Source organism: Ambystoma mexicanum, unplaced genomic scaffold (genome assembly GCF_040938575.1).
Source record: "Ambystoma mexicanum isolate Mex_15411 unplaced genomic scaffold, UKY_AmexF1_1 Mex_scaf3, whole genome shotgun sequence".
Lineage (NCBI taxonomy): Eukaryota > Metazoa > Chordata > Amphibia > Caudata > Ambystomatidae > Ambystoma > Ambystoma mexicanum.
This window is the reverse complement of record NW_027182444.1, coordinates 929,687-951,191: the sequence shown is the minus strand read 5'-3', so window position 1 is coordinate 951,191 and position 21,505 is coordinate 929,687.

The following is a 21,505-nucleotide window of genomic DNA, read 5'->3' as shown; positions in this document are numbered from 1 at the left end:
AGGAGTTGGATATCACATTTCATGCTATAGGAAGGGTCTCAGGTTTGGTATTAAAAGCATTGAGATATCACATCTCATGCTATCGGAAGCGTATTGGGATTGGAATGGGAAGGAGTTGGATATAACATCTGATGCTATAGGAAAGGTCTCAGGTTTGGAATGGGAAGGAGTTGGATATCACATTTCATGCTATAGCAAGGGTCTCAGGTTTGGTATTAGAAGCATTGAGATATCACATTTCATGTTATAGGAAGGGTCTCAGGATTGGAATGGGAAGGAGTTGGATATCACATCTCATGCTATAGGAAGGGTCTCAGGTTTGGAATGGGAAGGGTTTGGATATCACATCTCTTGCTATAGAAAGGGTCTCGGGTTGGGTAATAGAAGCATTGATATATCACATCTCATGGTATAGGAAGGGTCTCAGGGTTGGAATGGGAAGGAGTTTAATATCACATCCCATGCTACTGGTAGGATCTCAGGTTTGTAGTGGGAAGGAGTTGGATACCACATCTGATGCTATAGGAAGGATCTTAGGTTTGGAAATGGAAGGAGTTGTTTGTCAGATCTCATGCTATGGGAAGGGCCTCAGGTTTGCTATTAGAAGCATTGAGATATCACATCTCATGCTATAGGAAGGGACTCAGGATTGGATTGGGAAGGAGTTGGATATCACATCTAATGCTATAGGAAGGGTCTCAGGTTTGGAATCTGAAGGAGTTGGATATCACACCTCGTGAAATCGGAAGGGTCTCAGGTTTGGTATTATAAGCATTGAGATATCACATCTCATGATATAGGAAGGGTCTCAGGTTTGGAATGGGAAGGAGTTGGATATCATATCTCATGTTATAGGAAGGCTCTCAGGTTTGGTATTAGAAGCATTGAGATATCAGATCTCATGCTATAAGAAGGGTCTCAGGATTGGAATGGGAAGGAGTTGGATATCACATCTCATGCTATAGGAAGGGTCTCAGGTTTGGAATGGGAAAGAGTTGGATATCAAATCTCATGCTATAGGAAGGGTCTCGAGTTGGGTAATAGAAGCATTGAGATATCACATCTCAAGCTATAGGAAGGGTCTCAGGGTTAAAATGGGAAGGAGTTGGATATCACATCTCATGCTACAGGAAGGGTCTCTGCTTTGGAATGGGAATTAGTTGGATATCACATCTCATGCTATAGGAAGGGTCTCAGGTTTGGAATGGGAAGGAGTTGGATATCACATTTCATGCTATATGAAGGGTCTCAGGTTTGGTATTAGAAGCATTGAGATATCACATCTCATGCTATAGGAAGGGTCTCAGGTTTGGAATGGGAAGGAGTTGGATATTGCATCTCATGCTATAGGAAGGGTCTCAGGTTTGGTATTAGAAGCATTGAGATATAACATCTCATGGTATAGGAAGGGTCTCAGGTTTGGTATTAGAAGCATTGACATATCACATCTCATGCTACAGGAAGGGTCTCATGTTTGGAATGGGAATGAGCTTGAGATCACATCTCATGCTATAAGAAGGGTCTCAGGTTTGGAATGGGAAGGAGTTTGATATCACATCTCATGCTATAGGAAGGGTCTCAGGTTTGGAATGGGAAGGAGTTGGATATCACATCTCATGTTATAAGAAGGGTCTCAGGATTGGAATGGGAGGGAGTTTGATATCACATCTCATGCTATAGGAAGGGTCTCAGGTTTGGAATGGGAAGGAGTTGGATATCACATCTCATGCTATAAGAAGGGTATCAGGATTGGAATGGGAAGGAGTTGGATATAACATCTCATGCTATGGGAAGGGTCTCAGGTTTGGAATGGGAAGGAGTTGGATATCACATTTCATGCTATAGGAAGGGTCTCAGGTTTGGTATTAGAAGCATTGAGATTTCACATCTCATGCTATAGGAAGGGTCTCAGGATTGGAATGGGAAGGAGTTGGATATAACATCTCATGCTATAGGAAGGGTCTCAGGTTTGGAATGGGAAAGAGTTGGATATCAAATCTCATGCTATAGGAAGGGTCTCGGGTTGGGTAATAGAAGCATTGAGATATCACATCTCATGCTATAGGAAGGGTCTCTGGTTTGGAATGGGAATTCGTTGGATATCACATCTCATGCTATAGGAAGGGTCTCAGGTTTGGAATGGGAAGGAGTTGGATATCACATTTCATGCTATATGAAGGGTCTCAGGTTTGGTATTAGAAGCATTGAGATATCACATCTCATGCTATAGGAAGAGTCTCAGGTTTGGAATGGGAAGGAGTAGGATATCACATCTCATGTTATAGGAAGGGTCTCAGGTTTGGTATTAGAAGCATTGAGATATTACATCTCATGCTATAGGAAGGGTCTCAGGATTGGAATGGGAAGGAGTTGGATATTGCATCTCATGCTATAGGAAGGGTCTCAGGTTTGGTATTAGAAGCATTGAGATATCACATCTCATGCTATAGGAAGGGTCTCAGGATTGGAATGGGAAGGAGCTGGATATCACATCTCATGCTATAGGAAGGGTCTCAGGTTTGGAATGGGAAGGAGTTGGACATCACATACCATGCTATAGGAAGGTTCTCAGGTTTGATATTAGAAGCAGTGAGATATCACATCTCATGCTATATGAAGGGTCTCAGGCTTGGAATGGGAAGTACTTCGATATCACATCTCATGTTATAGGAAGATTCTCAGGTTTGGTATTAGAAGCACTGAGATATCACATCTCATGGTACAGGTTGCATCTCAGGTTAGGAATGGCAAGGAGTCAGATATCACATCTCATGCTACAGGTAGGATCTCAGGTTTGTTGTGGGAAGGAGTTGGATCCCACATCTGATTCTTTAGGAAGGGTCTCAGGTTTGGAATGGGAAGGAGTTGGATATAACATTTCATGCTACAATGAAGGGTCTCAGGTTTGGTATTAGAAGCATTGAGATTTCACATCTCATGGTATAGGAAGGGTCTCAGGGTTGGAATGGGAAGGAGTTGGATATCACATCTCATGCTATAGGAAGGGTCTCAGGTTTGGAATGGGAAGGAGTTGGATATCACATTTCATGCTATAGGAAGGGTCTCAGGTTTGTATTAGAAGCATTGATATATCACATCTCATGGTATAGGAAGGGTCTCAGGGTTGGAATGGGAAGGAGTTGGATATCACATCTCATGCTATAGGAATGGTCTCAGGTTTGGAATGGGAAGGAGTTGGATATCACATTTCATGCTATAGGAAGGGTCTCAGGTTTGGTATTAGAAGCATTGAGATATCACATCTCATGCTATCGGAAGCATCTCGGGATTGGAATGGGAAGGAGTTGGATATAACATCTGATGCTATAGGAAAGGTCTCAGGTTTGGAATGGGAAGGAGTTGGATATCACATTTCATGCTATAGGAAGGGTCTCAGGTTTGGTATTAGAAGCATTGAGATATCACATCTCATGCTATAAGAAGGGTCTCGGAATTGGAATGGGAAGGAGTTGGATATCACATTTCATGCTATGGGAAGGGTCTCAGGTTTGGTATTAGAAGCATTGAGATATCACATCTCATGTTATAGGAAGGGTCTCAGGTATGGTATTAGCAGAATTTTGATATCACATCCCATGCTACAGGAAGGGTCTCTGGTTTGGAAAGGGAAAGAGTTGGATATCACATCTCATGCTATAGGAAGGGTCTCAGGTTTGGAATGGGAAGGAGTTGGATATCACATCTCATGCTATAAGAAGGGTCTCAGGTTTGGAATGTGAAGGAGTTGGATATCACATTTCATGCGATAGGAAGGGTGTCAGGTTTGGTATTAGAAGCATTGAGATATCACATCTCATGCTATAGGAAGGGTCTCAGAATTGGAATGGGAAGGAGTTGGATATAACATCTCATGCTATAGGAAGGGTCGTAGGTTTGGAATGGGAAGGAGTTGGATATCACATTTCATGCTATAGGAAGGGTCTCATGTTTGGTATTAGAAGCATTGAGATATCACATCTCATGCTATAGGAAGGGTCTCAGGTTTGGAATGGGAAGGAGTTGGATATCACATCTCCTGCTATAGGAAGGGTCTCAGGTTGGAATGGGAAGGAGTTGAATATCACATCTCATGCTATAGGAAGGGTCTCAAGTTTGGAATGAGAAGGATTTGGATATCACATCTCATGGTATAGGAAGGGTCTTAGGTTTGGTATTAGAAGCATTGAGATATCACATCTCATGCTACAGGAAGGGTCTCAGGTTTGGAATGAGACGGAGTTGGACATCACATCTCAGGGTATAGGAAGGGTCTCAGGTTTGGTATTAGAAGCATTGAGATATCACATCTCATGCAACAGGAAGGGTCTCAGGTTTGGAATGGGAATGAGTTTGATATCACATCTCATGCTATAGAAGGGTCTCAGGTTTGGAATGGGAAGGAGTTGGATATCACATCTCATGCTATAGGAAGAGTCTCAGGTTTGGAATGGGAACGAGTTGGATATCACATCTCATGTTATAGGAAGGGTCTCAGGTTTGGTATTAGAAGCATTGAGATATTACATCTCATGCTATAGGAAGGGTCTCAAGATTGGAATGGGAAGGAGTTGGATATTGCATCTCATGCTATAGGAAGGGTCTCAGGTTTGGTATTAGAAGCATTGAGATATCACATCTCATGCTATAGGAAGGGTCTCAGGATTGGAATGGGAAGGAGCTGGATATCACATCTCATGCTATAGGAAGGGTCTCAGGTTTGGAATGGGAAGGAGTTGGACATCACATACCATGCTATAGGAAGGTTCTCAGGTTTGATATTAGAAGCAGTGAGATATCACATCTCATGCTATATGAAGGGTCTCAGGCTTGGAATGGGAAGTACTTCGATATCACATCTCATGTTATAGGAAGATTCTCAGGTTTGGTATTAGAAGCACTGAGATATCACATCTCATGGTACAGGTTGCATCTCAGGTTAGGAATGGCAAGGAGTCAGATATCACATCTCATGCTACAGGTAGGATCTCAGGTTTGTTGTGGGAAGGAGTTGGATCCCACATCTGATTCTTTAGGAAGGGTCTCAGGTTTGGAATGGGAAGGAGTTGGATATAACATTTCATGCTACAATGAAGGGTCTCAGGTTTGGTATTAGAAGCATTGAGATTTCACATCTCATGGTATAGGAAGGGTCTCAGGGTTGGAATGGGAAGGAGTTGGATATCACATCTCATGCTATAGGAAGGGTCTCAGGTTTGGAATGGGAAGGAGTTGGATATCACATTTCATGCTATAGGAAGGGTCTCAGGTTTGTATTAGAAGCATTGATATATCACATCTCATGGTATAGGAAGGGTCTCAGGGTTGGAATGGGAAGGAGTTGGATATCACATCTCATGCTATAGGAATGGTCTCAGGTTTGGAATGGGAAGGAGTTGGATATCACATTTCATGCTATAGGAAGGGTCTCAGGTTTGGTATTAGAAGCATTGAGATATCACATCTCATGCTATCGGAAGCATCTCGGGATTGGAATGGGAAGGAGTTGGATATAACATCTGATGCTATAGGAAAGGTCTCAGGTTTGGAATGGGAAGGAGTTGGATATCACATTTCATGCTATAGGAAGGGTCTCAGGTTTGGTATTAGAAGCATTGAGATATCACATCTCATGCTATAAGAAGGGTCTCGGAATTGGAATGGGAAGGAGTTGGATATCACATTTCATGCTATGGGAAGGGTCTCAGGTTTGGTATTAGAAGCATTGAGATATCACATCTCATGTTATAGGAAGGGTCTCAGGTATGGTATTAGCAGAATTTTGATATCACATCCCATGCTACAGGAAGGGTCTCTGGTTTGGAAAGGGAAAGAGTTGGATATCACATCTCATGCTATAGGAAGGGTCTCAGGTTTGGAATGGGAAGGAGTTGGATATCACATCTCATGCTATAAGAAGGGTCTCAGGTTTGGAATGTGAAGGAGTTGGATATCACATTTCATGCGATAGGAAGGGTGTCAGGTTTGGTATTAGAAGCATTGAGATATCACATCTCATGCTATAGGAAGGGTCTCAGAATTGGAATGGGAAGGAGTTGGATATAACATCTCATGCTATAGGAAGGGTCGTAGGTTTGGAATGGGAAGGAGTTGGATATCACATTTCATGCTATAGGAAGGGTCTCATGTTTGGTATTAGAAGCATTGAGATATCACATCTCATGCTATAGGAAGGGTCTCAGGTTTGGAATGGGAAGGAGTTGGATATCACATCTCCTGCTATAGGAAGGGTCTCAGGTTGGAATGGGAAGGAGTTGAATATCACATCTCATGCTATAGGAAGGGTCTCAAGTTTGGAATGAGAAGGATTTGGATATCACATCTCATGGTATAGGAAGGGTCTTAGGTTTGGTATTAGAAGCATTGAGATATCACATCTCATGCTACAGGAAGGGTCTCAGGTTTGGAATGAGACGGAGTTGGACATCACATCTCAGGGTATAGGAAGGGTCTCAGGTTTGGTATTAGAAGCATTGAGATATCACATCTCATGCAACAGGAAGGGTCTCAGGTTTGGAATGGGAATGAGTTTGATATCACATCTCATGCTATAGAAGGGTCTCAGGTTTGGAATGGGAAGGAGTTGGATATCACATCTCATGCTATAGGAAGAGTCTCAGGTTTGGAATGGGAACGAGTTGGATATCACATCTCATGTTATAGGAAGGGTCTCAGGTTTGGTATTAGAAGCATTGAGATATTACATCTCATGCTATAGGAAGGGTCTCAAGATTGGAATGGGAAGGAGTTGGATATTGCATCTCATGCTATAGGAAGGGTCTCAGGTTTGGTATTAGAAGCATTGAGATATCACATCTCATGCTATAGGAAGGGTCTCAGGATTGGAATGGGAAGGAGCTGGATATCACATCTCATGCTATAGGAAGGGACTCAGGTTTGGAATGAGAAGGAGTTGGACATAACATACCATGCTATAGGAAGGTTCTCAGGTTTGATATTAGAAGCAGTGAGATATCACATCTCATGCTATATGAAGGGTCTCAGGCTTGGAATGGGAAGTACTTCGATATCACATCTCATGTTATAGGAAGATTCTCGGGTTTGGTATTAGAAGCACTGAGATATCACATCTCATGGTACAGGATGCATCTCAGGTTAGGAATGGCAAGGAGTCAGATATCACATCTCATGCTACAGGTAGGATCTCAGGTTTGTTGTGGGAAGGAGTTGGATACCACATCTGATTCTTTAGGAAGGGTCTCAGGTTTGGAATGGGAAGGAGTTGGATATAACATTTCATGCTACAATGAAGGGTCTCAGGTTTGGTATTAGAAGCATTGAGATTTCACATCTCATGGTATAGGAAGGGTCTCGGGGTTGGAATGGGAAGGAGTTGGATATCACATCTCATGCTATAGGAAGGGTCTCAGGTTTGGAATGGGAAGGAGTTGGATATCACATTTCATGCTATAGGAAGGGTCTCAGGTTTGTATTAGAAGCATTGAGATATCACATCTCATGCTATCGGAAGCGTCTCGGGATTGGAATGGGAAGGAGTTAGATATAACATCTGATGCTGTAGGAAAGGTCTCAGGTTTGGAATGGGAAGGAGTTGGATATCACATTTCATGCTATAGGAAGGGTCTCAGGTTTGGTATTAGAAGCATTGAGATATCACATCTCATGTTATAGGAAGGGTCTCAGGATTGGAATGGGAAGGAGTTGGATATCACATCTCATGCTATAGGAAGGGTCTCAGGATTGGAATGGGAAGGGTTTGGATATCACATCTCTTGCTATAGAAAGGGTCTCGGGTTGGGTAATAGAAGCATTGATATATCACATCTCATGGTATAGGAAGGGTCTCAGGGTTGGAATGGGAAGGAGTTGGATATCACATCCCATGCTACTGGTAGTATCTCAGGTTTGTAGTGGGAAGGAGTTGGATACCACATCTGATGCTATAGGAAGGATCTTAGGTTTGGAAATGGAAGGAGTTGTTTGTCAGATCTCATGCTATGGGAAGGGCCTCAGGTTTGCTATTAGAAGCATTGAGATATCACATCTCATGCTATAGGAAGGGACTCAGGATTGGATTGGGAAGGAGTTGGATATCACATCTAATGCTATAGGAAGGGTCTCAGGTTTGGAATCTGAAGGAGTTGGATATCACACCTCGTGAAATAGGAAGGGTCTCAGGTGTGGTATTATAGGCATTGAGATATCACATCTCATGATATAGGAAGGGTCTCAGGTTTGGAATGGGAAGGAGTTGGGTATCATAACTCATGTTATGGGAAGGCTCTCAGGTTTGGTATTAGAAGCATTGAGATATCAGATCTCATGTTATAAGAAGGGTCTCAGGATTGGAATGGGAAGGAGTTGGATATCACATCTCATGCTATAGGAAGGGTCTCAGGTTTGGAATGGGAAAGAGTTGGATATCAAATCTCATGCTATAGGAAGGGTCTCGAGTTGGGCAATAGAAGCATTGAGATATCACATCTCATGCTATAGGAAGGGTCTCAGGGTTAAAATGGGAAGGAGTTGGATATCACATCTCGTGCTACAGGAAGGGTCTCTGGTTTGGAATGGGAATTAGTTGGATATCACATCTCATGCTATAGGAAGGGTCACAGGTTTAGAATGGGAAGGAGTTGGATATCACATTTCATGCTATATGAAGGGTCTCAGGTTTGGTATTAGAAGCATTGAGATATCACATCTCATGCTATAGGAAGGGTCTCAGGTTTGGAATGGGAAGGAGTTGGATATCACATCTCATGTTATAGGAAGGGTCTCAGGTTTGGTATTAGAAGCATTGAGATATCACATCTCATGCTATAGGAAGTCTCTCAGGATTGGAATGGGAAGGAGTTGGATATTGCATCTCATGCTATAGGAAGGGTCTCAGGTTTGGTATTAGAAGCATTGAGATATAACATCTCATGCTATAGGAAGGGTCTCAGGATTGGAATTGGAAGGAGTTGGATATCACATCTCATGCTATAGGAAGGGTCTCATGTTTGGAATGGGAAGGAGTTGGATAGCACATACCATGCTATAGGAAGGTTCTCAGGTTTGGCATTAGAAGCATTGAGATATCACATCTCATGCTATAGGAAGGGTCTCAGGCTTGGAATGGGAAGGAGTTCGATATCACATCTCATGTTATAGGAAGGTTCTTAGGTTTGGTATTAGAACACTGAGATATCTCATCTCATGGTACAGGATGCATCTCAGGTTAGGAATGGCAAGGAGTCAGATACCAAATCTCATGCTACAGGTAGGATCTCAGGTTTGTTGTGGGAAGGAGTTGGATACCACATCTGATGCTTTAGGAAGGGTCTCAGGTTTGGAATCTGACGGAGTTAGATATCACATCTCAAGCTATAGGAAGGGTCTCAGGTTTGGTATGGGAAGGAGTTGGATATCACATCTCATGTTATAGGAAGGGTCTTAGGTTTGGTAGTGTTAGGAAATATTTCGTAATTGTAGGTAATTTTCCTTCCATGTGGCAACCCCTAAACTTTGTGCTGTTGTTTTTCACCTTGCTCTTGACTTTGCCAGAGAAGTGCAGCCTTCTGCCGCACTCCTCGGGGCTTTCGCTCCTTTCTTACGGGGAAACTGACATGCCCTTAAGACAGTCAGTACCGGGGAACGTTGTTTCCCGTAGTTTCTTTTATCATGTTGCGGCTTTAGTGCAACATGACACAAGAGGGCACTGTAAGCTAAGTTACAGCTCTCTTGGGTCTCTAGCCTTCTACAGGCCCTAGATACTCGTTTGGGATTGTATTTGATCGGTGCAAGTAATTCAGGGACGGGAATGGTGGCAGCGATCGTTTTTTGTATTTTGAGCTCCTTTTGGCGTTCTAAGCGCGTTTCTCGCGCTGAACCCAAAATGGTGGCCTGGCTCCCAAAATGGCCAGACCACGAGGCTCCTTTGTCCTGTCCGCTGACCGTCTTGCTCCCTTCACCTTCCCCAGGTCGAGCCGACCCGGGGCCTTCCTTATTTGGGCATGTACTTTCCCGCGAAACACGGATGCTTTCGCGGGCTTCTACATGTCTTGTGTGTGCCTCCAGGATGTGGGCTGGGATGTCTGGTCCCAATACACATCCTGGGTGCCAGAGAGTCTAGGGTGGTGTGAATGTCTGGGACCACCGTGGTCCGTGATTGGTCCACGAATGGTGTGAGTGTTGATGAGCAGATCTCCCATTGGGTCCCCTCCGTTTTGGCGCGAAGGGAACCGTGGATAAGAGGGGGCTGGAAACACCACTACCATGTCGATCTCCTGAGTTCTCACGAACGAAGGAATACAGGAGCCAAGTATCCTGCAACCAAGAGGCTGGACCGAGGAATCGCTGGTGACCCGCTGAAGGACTCCTCCTCTGCACTGCTGTCGCCTTGTGAAACCCTTTTCACCTTTGATCGAACCAGAAGGCCTGTACTGGTACTTCGACCCTTGGAATAGCGGGGACAGCTATTCTCGGCATCTTCACCATCTCCTGCCAGTAAGCCTTCGGAAGCGTCTCTGGGCCATCCAGTTGACTGACCAGCTTACACGGGAGCCTTGCTCTGTAACCGCCGCCAGGTTGTGTAGTATTTGGAGTCCTTGTCACTCTCACACGCTTCGTACACTTGGCGTTCCCAGGTCGGAAGTGAGTAGTGTACATTTGGCTCAGATACACACGGCCGCTCCGTTGCCCTGCTGTGGTGACAAAACTGTGCAGGTTTCTTCGATTGGGATGTCTTTTTACTCAACACGACGACGAGGCGTTCCCTGCTCTTCTGAACCTGCCAGCTGCTGAAACTGACGCGGAGAAGCCTGGGTCTGCTTGCATCGGGGACCGGTGAGTAGTATAGCTAGGATCTGGTCACCCTCCTGCAGGAGCCCATTGCTTTTCCCCGCTGTGTAAAACAGCACCCGTTTGTCCGTACTCGCGCTCTGCTTCTGCCCACTGTGGAGGCTGCGCCTGAGTCGCGGAACTTGTTCTTCTTCTGTATGCACTAAACTGAACTGCCTGACTTCCTTCGAAGAGCTTCTCCTTTTGCCCGTTGGCACCAGCGCGTGCAGGTACTTTGAGCACAAGGCTCCACTCTTCGCAGGGTTCGGACTTCCATCTAGTTAGGTGCCTCTGAAGGCGAACTGAGTCTAAAGCATTGTATCGCACTGCCTGTTTTCCTTCCCTTTCAGGTGGACTACACATTTCGTGCATATAACGCTTGCGACTGTCGTATTTGTATATATATTGTGTTGATATGGTATGTGTTGGTTTAATATTGTGATATTGTGATTTTCTCGCTACGGTCATTGTTTTAAAGGCCTTAAAATAAACGTGTATATATTTTTTATATAACACCTGTTTGGGGTAGTTTGTAAGTGATCTTGTTTTGTGTGCTCATTGCGGGCTTTCAGTCACCCTCACCCCTCTTGAGACCTAGTCTTGACCGCCGCGATCGCTACCTTGATTGGTCTGGCTCGTCCAGAGGTTACCCTGTTCCATGTAATTAGGTTGGCCTTCTGAACTTCTGCGCCACCAGGACAGAGTTCAGAAATCCGTCTTAACAAATTGGTGTACAGCGGTGGGATACGACTGAAGGTATCCAGTGTTGCGCACCAACTAAGGCATTTCAGGTTATTCCAACCAGGACACGTAGTGAATTGTTGTAGTATAACTTTAAAAAGGCCATAGTCCTATCTAACAGTATGGAAACAAATACCTTGTTAACTTTAAATGCTTCCAAATCAGAAACATTGAAGAAGATGTGTGCGGAGAGAGGTGTTTCCTCTCAAGGCACGAAATTGGAAATGATCCAAAGAATCGTGGCGTGGCAAGAAGCGCAGCTTGACGCTATAACTTCTGAGGACAGTGCGGAAGGTGGTGGGGCTGCTCTCACTGGTAGAACCGATGGTTCTGCCGCCGCACTGATCCATCGCGACCACGAGGACAGGGAGGACGAGATGTCTAATGTTTCCTCTGCCAGTGCTGATGGGGAGGCTATGCTTGAATTCAAGAAGCAAGAGCTGCGGTTTAGGCAGCAGGAGCTTGAATTCAGCATAGCCAAACTAAAAATCGAACAGGCAGAAAAACAAAAAGACAGGGATCACCAGTTGGAACTGGCCAAGCTTCAGGTTGCAAATGGGTCCAAGGGTCCTGGACATGGGTCTGGGGCCTCCTCTCATCCACGGTTTCCGAAAGATCTGCTCAGTGTGTATGAAGAAAGGAATGACATTATGGACTGGCTGAATGCGTTTGAGTATGCATGCGAAGTTCAACAAGTTGACAATGCTGATAAGATTGCCTGGTTACTCAGCAGACTGCCCCGTTCTGGCTGTAGTGCCATTATGGAAATGTCGAAGGCTGAGCGAGCTGATTTCGCAATGTTAAAGCAAACTCTCATTTTAAAGTTTGGGAAGACTCCGGCCCAATATTTGAAACGTTTCAGAGAGTATAAGAAAAAGGAAGGTGGTACTTGGGTATCTTATGTCACTGAATCCTTGAAAAACTTAATTGGCTGGGTCGAAGGTTATAAGGTTTCTACCTTCGAAGGCATGATAAATCTTGTCATGCTGGAACACATTTTTGCTTCTTCTTCCCCGGAGCTTAAGCAGCATTTGGCCGATTCGAAGGAGATAGATCCTAAGAAGCTGGCCATTGCAGCAGACTTATGGGTGCCACATCGAGTGTCCCATAAGGACAAAACTCATCCTGGTAAGCAGGAGGAAGGGAAAAAGTCCAAAGATGTGGAGGGTGGAGAATCTTCTAAAACTTCTTCTCATAAGGGCCACAAAAAGAAAAATAAGGGTAAGACACAAGAGAACTCACAGGGTAGTGGAGGTCAGCCTCCGAAACAGAACTCTGGTTACAATAAGCCTCCCTATGTAAACAGACCCAATGGATCTTGTTTTGCTTGTGGAGCAACTGACCACGTGAAGGGGGATCCCCGTTGTAAGGTTAGACCTTTGGGGGTCCACTCCGCTAATCTGGCCTTCTCCTCCTACGAGGAAGAAGAGATTACAGGAGCATCCTTCTCCTCAGACTCATTTCCCAGCGGGATAGAGGCTGAGGTAGTTTTAGTGTCCCTGGGTTCCTGGGAGCCTAAAGTCGCAGAGGCTTATGCTAGGATTCCGGATAATACCAAGCACTACTTTAAAGACAGTGTGCTGATCAATGGAGTAGATACTCCAGCTCTTAGGGATAGTGGGTGCAGTCGCACTGTAGTGGATTCTACCTTGGTAGACTCAGAGGAAGTTGCCAGAGCTACTCTGATGCCCACTAAGTTGGCTGACAGCCCCCTCCGTATGTTTCCAGTAATACCTGTAAATCTTACTTTAAATGGTACAGCAGTCAGGATTCCAGTGAGCATTCAGAGAAACGTCCCGGGAAAGGTCTTGTTAGGTAATGATCTCAGAGCTTTAGGGCTCGTAGGAGACACTGCCGAAAGACCCTACACACGGTCTCAAGCGCGGGCAGCATTGGCCAAGTCCAATGCGCCGCCCCAGCCGAAGGGGAAACCCAAGGCAAAAGGAGTCGATAAGTCACGACGAGGGAAAGAGAATATTCCCCCGAGCTCGCCTACCACTGCGGTGGAGGAAGTTGGTCAATCGCCCGGGCCTGATGAGGAGGTGGCGATGCCTGAAGTATTCGACCCCAACGATCATCCTGAACTAAAAGACTTGTTAGTTGAAGGAGGTCCTGATAGGGACGAATTCAGTAAAGGCCAACTTGAGTGCCCATCTCTGGAAGGCCTAAGGAGACAGGCCTGCTCCCAGCTTGAGGGTGAACCTCCTGGGACGCATAGGATTTATTGGGAAGGTGGACTCCTGTATAGTGAGCCCACAGAGTCTACAGAAGGAGACCATAGGAGGTTGGTGGTTCCCCTTGCTGTTAGGCCCTTCCTCCTGCAGTTGGTGCATGAAGTTCCCCTTGCTGGTCACCTTGGTATGAAGAGGACCAAGCAAAGGTTATCCATGCACTTCTACTGGCCCAAGATGGGGGTGCAAGTAGAAAGTCACTGCAGGAGTTGTGCCTCCTGCCAGTTGTCTGGTAAGGTTGGCGCGACAATCCAAGCTCCGTTGGTACCGCTCCCAGTTGTGGGGGTACCATTTGAAAGGGTAGGGATCGACATCGTTGGTCCCCTTGACCCGCAAACATCCTCGGGCAATAGGTTTATCCTGGTGCTGGTCGACCATGCAACCAGGTATCCTGAGGCCATCCCATTAAAAACTGTAACTGCCAAGTCAGTTGCAAAAGCTTTACTCGGTATATTTACTAGGGTTGGCTTCCCTAAAGAAGTTGTGTCGGATCGTGGCAGCAACTTTATGTCGAAGTATATGCAGGCTATGTGGAAAGAATGGGGGGTCACCCACAAGTTCTCTTCTGCATACCACCCCCAGACCAATGGTCTGGTGGAACGCTTCAACAGAACGTTAAAGAGCATGATTGGGGCTCTGGAGGAGCCTCAAAGAAGAAAATGGGATCTTCTTTTACCATGCTTACTGTTTGCCTACCGAGAGGTACCACAGGAGGGTGTTGGCTTCAGCCCCTTCGAACTTCTGTTCGGTCATCCCGTACGGGGACCCTTAGCTATCGTCAAAGATAGATGGGAGATGCCCACTCCCCCTGTTACTACCAACGTAGTTGATTATGTGCTAGGGCTCAGAAAACGGATGGTACTTCTGATGGGCTTGGCTAGTGATAAATTGAAGGCAGGGCAAGCGCTGGTGAAACATTGGTACGACCAGAAAGCTTCCCTCATCAACTTTACACCTGGTCAGCAAGTCCTGATCATGAATCCCATAAGGCCTTGAGCTTTACAGGATAAATGGTCAGGCCCTTACACAGTGGTGGAGCCCCTGGGTGAGGTTAACTCTTTAGTGGACCTTGGAAGGCCTGGACAGGCTCCAAAAGTGTTTCACGTGAATAGGCTGAAGGCTTTCGTCCCAAGAGTCGAAATCGCAGCACTGCTACTGGCTTCAGACGTTGAGGAAGAGGAGTCTGAACCTCTCCCCGACCTGTTCCAAAGCGGTCCTTCAGATAGCTCCTTCGAGGGTGTCCGAGTGGCCCCTCACCTGACTTCTGATCAGCAGGCTGAGGTGAAAAGTTTGCTTAGGCAGTTTTCCCCCCTGTTTTCACAGTCCCCTGGTTTGACACCTTGGTGCAAACATAACATTGACACAGGAGACAGTGTACCTACCAAAAGTAGGGGATACAGGATGTCAGACAAAGTACGGTCTTATATTAAGACCGAGGTCAACAAAATGTTAGACCTTGGGGTGATTGAACCCTCTAGTAGTTGTTAGGAAAGATTTCGTAATTGTAGGTAATTTTCCTTCCATGTGGCAACCCCTAAACTTTTTGCTGTTGTTTTTCACCTTGTTCTTGACTTTGCCAGAGAAGTGCAGCCTTCTGCCGCACTCCTCTGGGCTTTCGCTCCTTTCTTACGGGGAAACTGACATGCCCTTAAGACAGTCAGTACCGGGGAATGCTGTTTCCCGTAGTTTCTTTTATCATGTTGCGGCTTTAGTGCAACATGACACAAGAGGGCACTGTAAGCTAAGTTACAGCTCTCTTGGGTCTCTAGCCTTCTACAGGCCCTAGATACTCGTTTAGGATTGTACTTGATCGGTGCAAGTCATTCAGGGACTGGAATGGTGGTAGCGATCGTTCTTTGTATTTTGAGCTCCTTTTTGCGTTCTAAGCGCGTTTTCTGCGCTTAACCCAAAATGGTGGCCTGGCTCCCAAAATGGCCAGACCACGAGGCTCCTTTGTCCTGTCCGCTGACCGTCTTGCTCCCTTCACCTTCCCCTGGTCGAGCCGACCCGGGGCCTTCCTTATTTGGGCATGTACTTTCCCGCGAAACACGGATGCTTTCGGGGGCATCTACATGTCTTGTGTGTGCCTCCAGGATGTGGGCTGGGATGTCTGGTCCCAATACACATCCTGGGTGCCAGAGAGTCTAGGGTGGTGTGAATGCCTGGGACCATCGTGGTCCGTGATTGGTCCACTAATGGTGTGAGTGTTGATGAGCGGATCTCCCAATTGGTCCCCTCTGTTTTGGCGCGAAGGGAACCGTGGATAAGAGGGGGCTGGAAACACCACTACCATGTCGATCTCCTGAGTTCTCACGAACGAAGGAATACAGGAGCCAAGTATCCTGCAACCAAGAGGCTGGACCGAGGAATCGCTGGTGACCCGCTGAAGGACTCCTCCTCTGCACTGCTGTCACCTTGTGAAACCCTTTTCACCTTTGATCGAACCAGAAGGCCTGTACTGGTACTTCGACCCTTGGAATAGCGGGGACAGCTATTCTCGGCATCTTCACCATCTCCTGCCAGTAAGCCTTCGGAAGCGTCTCTGGGCCATCCAGCTGACTGACCAGCTTACACGGGAGGCTTGCTCTGTAACCGCCGCCAGGTTGTGTAGTATTTTGAGTCCTTGTCACTCTCACACGCTTCGTACACTTGGCGTTCCCAGGTCGGAAGTGAGTAGTGTACATTTGGCTCAGATACACACGGCCGCTCCGTTGCCCTGCTGTGGTGACAAAACTGTGCAGGTTTCTTCGATTGGAACGTCTTTTTACTCAACACGACGACGAGGCATTCCCTGCTCTTCTGAACCTGCCAGCTGCTGAAACTGACGCGGAGAAGCCTGGGTCTGCTTGCATCGGGGACCGGTGAGTAGTATAGCTAGGATCTGGTCGCCCTCCTGCAGGAGCCCATTGCTTTTCCCCGCTGTGTAAAACAGCACCCGTTTGTCCGTACTCGCGCTCTGCTTCTGCCCACTGTGGGGGCTGCGCTTGAGTCGCGGAACTTGTTCTTCTTCTGTATGCACTAAACTGAACTGCCTGACTTCCTTCGAAGAGCTTCTCCTTTTGCCCGTTGGCACCAGCGCTTGCAGGTACTTTGAGCACAAGGCTCCACTCTTCGCAGGGTTCGGACTTCCATCTAGTTAGGTGCCTCTGAAGGCGAACTGAGTCTAAAGCATTGTATCGCACTGCCTGTTTTCCTTCCCTTTCAGGTGGACTACACATTTCGTGCATATAACGCTTGCGACTGTCGTATTTGTATATATATTGTGTTGATATGGTATGTGTTGGTTTAATATTGTGATATTGTGATTTTCTCGCTACGGTCATTGTTTTAAAGGCCTTAAAATAAACGTGTATATATTTTTTATATAACACCTGTTTGGAGTAGTTTGTAAGTGATCTTGTTTTGTGTGCTCATTGCGGGCTTTCAGTCACCCTCACCCCTCTTGAGACCTAGTCTTGACCGCCGCGATCGCTACCTTGATTGGTCTGGCTCGTCCAGAGGTTACCCTGTTCCAAGTAATTAGGTTGGCCTTCTGAACTTCTGCGCCACCAGGACAGAGTTCAGAAATCCGTCTTAACAGGTATTAGAAGCATTGAGATATCACAACTTATGCTACAGGAAGGGTCTCTGGTTTGGAGAGGGAAGGAGTTGGATATCACATCTCATGCTATAGGAAGGGTATCAGGTTTGGAATGGGAAGGAGTTTGTTATCACATCTCATGTTATAGAAAGGGTCTCAGGTTTGGAATGGGAAGGAATTGGATATCACATCTCATGCTATAGGAATGGTCTCAGGTTTGGAATGGGAAGGAGTTGGATATCACATCTCATGCTATAAGAAGGGTCTCAGGTTTGGAATGGGAAGGAGTTGGATATCACATTTCATGCTATAGGATGGTCTCACATTTGGTATTAGAAGCACTGAGATATCACATCTCATGTTATAGTAAGGGTCTCAGGATTGGAATGGGAAGGAGTTGGATATCACATCTCATGCTATAGGAAGGGTCTCAGGATTGGAATGGGAAGGGTTTGGATATCACATCTCTTGCTACAGGAAGGGTCTCGGGTTGGGTAATAGAAGCATTGATATATCACATCTCATGGTATAGGAATTGTCTCAGGTTTGGAATGGGAAGGAGTTGGATATCACATTTCATGCTATAGGAAGGGTCTCAGGTTTGGTATTAGAAGCATTGAGATATCACATCTCATGCTATAGGAAGGGTCTCGGGATTGGAATGGGAAGGAGTTGGATATGACATTTCATGCTATAGGAAGGGTCTCAGGTTTGGAATGGGAAGGAGTTGGATATCACATTTCATGCTATAGGAAGGGTCTCAGGTTTGGTATTAGAAGCATTGAGATATCACATCTCATGCTATAGGAAGGGTCTCGGGATTGGAATGGGAAGGAGTTGGATATGACATTTCATGCTATAGGAAGGGTCTCAGGTTTGGTATTAGAAGCATTGAGATATCACATCTCATGTTATAGGAAGGGTCTCAGGTTTGGTATTAGAAGCATTGAGATATCACATCTCATGCTACAGGAAGGGTCTCTGGTTTGGAAAGGGAAGGAGTTGGATATCACATCTCATGCTATAAGAAGGGTCTCAGGTTTGGAATGTGAAGGAGTTGGATATCACATTTCATGCGATAGGAAGGGTGTCAGGTTTGGTATTAGAAGCATTGAGATATCACATCTCATGCGATAGGAAGGGTCTCAGAATTGGAATGGGAAGGAGTTGGATATCACATTTCATGCTATAGGAAGGGTCCCATGTTTGGTATTAGAAGCATTGAGATATCACATCTCATGCTATAGGAAGGGTCTCAGGTTTGGAATGGGAAGGAGTTGGATATCACACCTCATGCTATAGGAGGGGTCTCAGGTTTGGTATTAGAAGTATTGAGATATCACATCTCATGCTATAGGAAGGGTCTCAGGATTGGAATGGGAAGGAGTTGGATATCACATCTCATGCTATAGGAAGGGTCTCAGGTTGGAATGGGAAGGAGTTGAATATCACATCTCATGCTATAGGAAGGGTCTCAGGTTTGTAATGAGAAGGATTTGGATATCACATCTCATGTTATAGTAAGGGTCTTAGGTTTGGTATTAGAAGCATTGAGATATCACATCTCATGCTACAGGAAGGGTCTCAGGTTTGGAATGAGAAGGAGTTGGACATCACATCTCAGGGTAGAGGAAGGGTCTCAGGCTAGGTATTAGAAGCATTGAGATATCACATCTCATGCCACAGGAAGGGTCTCAGGTTTGGAATGGGAATGAGTTTGATATCACATCTCATGCTATAGAAGGGTCTCATGTTTGGAATGGGAAGGAGTGTGATATCACATCTCATGCTATAGGAAGAGTCTCAGGTTTGGAATGGGAAGGAGTTGGATATCACATCTCATGTTATAGGAAGGGTCTCAGGTTTGGTATTAGAAGCATTGAGATATCACCTCTCATGCTATAGGAAGGGTCTCAGGATTGGAATGGGAAGGAGTTGGATATTGCATCTCATGCTATAGGAAGGGTCTCAGGTTTGGTATTAGAAGCATTGAGATATCACATCTCATGCTATAGGAAGGGTCTCAGGATTGGAATGGGAAGGAGCTGGATATCACATCTCATGCTATAGGAAGGGTCTCAGGTTGGGAATGGGAAGGTGTTGGACATCACATAACATGCTATAGGAAGGTTCTCAGGTTTGATATTAGAAGCAGTGAGATATCACATCTCATGCTATATGAAGGGTCTCAGGCTTGGAATGGGGAGTACTTCGATATCACATCTCATGTTATAGGAAGATTCTCAGGTTTGGTATTAGAAGCACTGAGATATCACATCTCATGGTACAGGATGCATCTCAGGTTAGGAATGGCAAGGAGTCAGATATCACATTTCATGCTACAGGTAGGATCTCAGGTTTGTTGTGGGAAGGAGTTGGCTACCACATCTTATTCTTTAGGAAGGGTCTCAGGTTTGGAATGGGAAGGAGTTGGATATAACATTTCATGCTACAATGAAGGGTCTCAGGTTTGGTATTAGAAGCATTGAGATTTCACATCTCATGGTATAGGAAGGGTCTCAGGGTTGGAATGGGAAGGAGTTGGATATCACATCTCATGCTATAGGAAGGGTCTCAGGTTTGGAATGGGAAGGAGTTGGATATCACATTTCATGCTATAGGAAGGGTCTCAGGTTTAGTATTAGAAGCATTGAGATATCACATCTCTTGCTATCGGAAGCGTCTCGGGATTGGAATGGGAAGGAGTTGGATATAACATATGATGCTATAGGAAAGGTCTCAGGTTTGGAATGGGAAGGAGTTGGATATCACATTTCATGCTATAGGAAGGGCCTCAGGTTTGGTATTAGAAGCATTGAGATATCACATCTCATGTTATAGGAAGGGTCTCAGGATTGGAATGGGAAGGAGTTGGATATCACATCTCATGCTATAGGAAGGGTCTCAGGATTGGAATGGGAAGGGTTTGGATCTCACATCTCTTGCTATAGAAAGGGTCTCGGGTTGGGTAATAGAAGCATTGATATATCACATCTCATGGTATAGGAAGGGTCTCAGGGTTGGAATGGGAAGGAGTTGGATATCACATCCCATGCTACTGGTAGGATCTCAGGTTTGTAGTGGGAAGGAGTTGGATACCACATCTGATGCTATAGGAAGGATCTTAGGTTTGGAAATGGAAGGAGTTGTTTATCAGATCTCATGCTATGGGAAGGGCCTCAGGTTTGCTATTAGAAGCATTGAGATATCACATCTCATGCTATAGGAAGGGTCTCAGGTTTGGAATGGGAAGGAGTTGGATATCATATCTCATGTTATAGGAAGGCTCTCAGGTTTGGTATTAGAAGCATTGAGATATCAGATCTCATGCTATAAGAAGGGTCTCAGGATTGGAATGGGAAGGAGTTGGATATCACATCTCATGCTATAGGAAGGGTCTCAGGTTTGGAATGGGAAATAGTTGGATATCAAATCTCATGCTATAGGAAGGGTCTCGAGTTGGGTAATAGAAGCATTGAGATATCACATCTCATGCTATAGGAAGGGTCTCAGGGTTAAAATGGGAAGGAGTTGGATATCACATCTCATGCTACAGGAAGGGTCTCTGGTTTGGAATAGGAATTAGTTGGATATCACATCTCATGCTATAGGAAGGGTCTCAGGTTTGGAATGGGAAGGAGTTGGATATCACATCTCATGCTATAAGAAGGGTCTCAGGTTTGGAATGGGAAGGAGTTGGATATCACATTTCATGCTATAGGATGGTCTCACATTTGGTATTAGAAGCACTGAGATATCACATCTCATGTTATAGTAAGGGTCTCAGGATTGGAATGGGAAGGAGTTGGATATCACATGTCATGCTATAGGAAGGGTCTCAGGATTGGAATGGGAAGGGTTTGGATATCACATCTCTTGCTACAGGAAGGGTCTCGGGTTGGGTAATAGAAGCATTGATATATCACATCTCATGGTATAGGAAGGGTCTCGGGGTTGGAATGGGAAGGAGTTGGATATCACATCTCATGCTATAGGAATGGTCTCAGGTTTGAAATGGGAAGGAGTTGGATATCACATTTCATGCTATAGGAAGGGTCTCAGGTTTGGTATTAGAAGCATTGAGATATCACATCTCATGCTATCGGAAGCGTCTCGGGATTGGAATGGG